We start from the raw sequence: 2,484 nt of genomic DNA on the forward strand, positions 1-2,484 counted from the left end.
TACGACGGGCTTCTTCCAGTTTCCTTCTACCAAATCCACTCACAAGGCTTTGGTCGGCCCGAGGCTATAGTAGAAGACACTTTCCCAAGGTGCCACGCAGTGGTACTGAATCCGGGACCCGGGTTGGTAAGCAAGCTACTTACCACACAGCCACTCCTGCACCTAACTGTTGAAATACTTTTATTTTTTGTTTTGAAATTCTGTTTTTTTTTTGTGTGTAGGGGGTCCTGAAATTTTGGGAGAAAGTGGGATGGAGGTTGGAGGCTAGTCGTTTACATCGACCCTAGTACTTAACTGGTACTTTATTTTATCGTTATCGAAGGATGAATGCAAAGTCAAACCTCGGTGGAATTTCAATTCAGGCTTATCTACACATGTGTGCCGCTCCGGATTTGTTCTCTCAAAACTTTCAGAAAAAAATTGGTATTTTTTAAATGAAATTTTCTACATATGCGCTTCACATGGTGTAGATTTTATTCGTATTGGAATTTCTTGCGTAAAGTTTTTCCTAGAGAGAGAGAGAGGGGGGAGAGGTAGAGGGAGAGAGAGAGAAGTTTCGAGAAATTCACTAATCGGCTGTTTCCTCATAAGTTCCAGAGAAATGGATATTTTTTCATGAAATTTTCTACAAATATCTTTTAGATGGCGTAGATTATGATTATACAAAAATTGGTGGGCGGGCATACATTCATATTGACACAACACGTATGTATCTACAAAATGAAACTTGAAATCTTGAAAGAAAAAATAGTGATGTGTGTGCTTGTCCCCACCATTTTCCCTTACATTAAATCCCGATATAATCGTAAGCTACGCCATTAGAAAGGTATCTGTAGAAAATGTCATTAAAAAATATCCATTTTTCTGAAAGTGACGAGGAAACAAAGTCGGTGGGGGCGCTCTTGTGTAAGTATACCTGAACTCAGACATTATAACGATCCTTTTAACTACAGACTAAATGCCTGATATTTTGAGGGAGAGGTTAGTCGATTACTCCGACTTCAGTGTTCAAATGGTACCTGTTTTATCGATCGCTGAGAGGATGAAAAGCAAAGTCAACCTCAGCGGGATTCGAACTCAAAACGTAAGGAGCCGGAAGAATGCTACAAAGCATTTTGTCTGGTTTGCTAACGATTCTACTTGCTCGCTGCATTAATGTCTTATTAATTTCAATCTGGAGTCCATTTAGCGAGTTATTATCGGCCTAGGAGTCGAACTTGTCTCTCTTTGTATTACATAATGAAAATTGTGTCTCTGACTCTGATTGTGTCATGTTCGCTGGTTCATTCAATTGAAGGAGCACCTTCCGTTAAATTAGGGACACCAGCGTGTGACTGATACATGCTAAAAGTTTGTCTACAATGCCATATATTTAGATCTTTCCAAGTATTAAAGTGACCGAAGGGTTGTGTTTTCAAAAATTATTTCCATTCTAATGAGTACTCGAAATCTATGATATTTATGAGTTGGAGAATTTGATGTTGTGTCGTTCATGCAGTTCTCAAAGCATTAGAATATAAATGTGATGTGTAGTTGAAGCAAAAGAAGAAGAAGAAGGAAAAAAAGAGTTATAATTCATGAAATTAGTCTTTAATTATGATGCCGCTTGTTGTAGTACTGAATTACTCGTTCGAAATACAAATGACATATTATTCAAGGCTAGAATCACTTCTGATCAAAGGTTTACTCAGCCCGAGCCGACTAGGGGGTCCAAGAAGAAGATAACAACGACGACGACGACGAAGAAGAAGAAGAAGAAGAAGAAGAAGAAGAAGAAGAAGAAGAAGAAGAAGAAGAAGAAGAAGAAGAAGACGAAGAAGAAAAAGAGAGAGAAAGTGAAGGAGAAAAAGAAGCGATAAAGAAGACGGTGAAGAAGGAGAAGAAAGCGAAGAAGAAAAAGAAGAAAAATGAGAAGAAGAAGAAGAAGAAGAAGGATGAGGAAGAGAAGAAGAGTAAGGAAAACGGGAAGAAGAAGAAGCCGAAGGAGAAGAAGAAAGAGAGAAAGAAGGCGAAGGAGAAAAAGAAGCGGAAGAAGGTAAAGAAAACGGGGAAGAAGAAGGAGGTGAAGAAAGAGAAGGAGAAGAAGAGAAGAAAGAAGAAGAAGAAATTGCAGAACAAAATATACAAAAAGTTTGATGGAATGTTCTTAGACTTTGACTTTCAGTTCGTATGGTTTAATCATGCGCTTGAAACCCTGCCGTGTGGATGAAGATGGCACAAAAGAATGGAATAGGTGTCTTGTTGAACTTTGGTACTGTAATGATGAAGTCTCAAATACACCTGACTATTCAGTAACGACATTAGCAGCCAAATCTCTCTTTAACTCACATCCTGACATCTTAATATAGAAAGAACATCTAAGACCAAACATGTTTAGTCTGGATTAGCATTCTTCAATTAATGCTATGGCAGTCTGTTAATAAACCAGTTTATATTTAGTATGTGTGCGACGTTCCTTTTGTGGTTCAGTGTGTATATATATAT

At 38.1% G+C, this 2,484-nt stretch overlaps 1 protein-coding gene across 1 annotated transcript in view; it reads right to left on the reverse strand.

Moving 5' to 3' along the window:
• The window catches only part of LOC106882471 (protein SPT2 homolog), a 14,400-nt gene that overhangs the window by 11,428 nt on the left and 488 nt on the right, over nt 1-2,484 (reverse strand). The window lies entirely within an intron of this gene.

Source organism: Octopus bimaculoides, chromosome 7 (assembly GCF_001194135.2).
Source record: "Octopus bimaculoides isolate UCB-OBI-ISO-001 chromosome 7, ASM119413v2, whole genome shotgun sequence".
NCBI classification, from domain to species: Eukaryota; Metazoa; Mollusca; class Cephalopoda; order Octopoda; family Octopodidae; genus Octopus; species Octopus bimaculoides.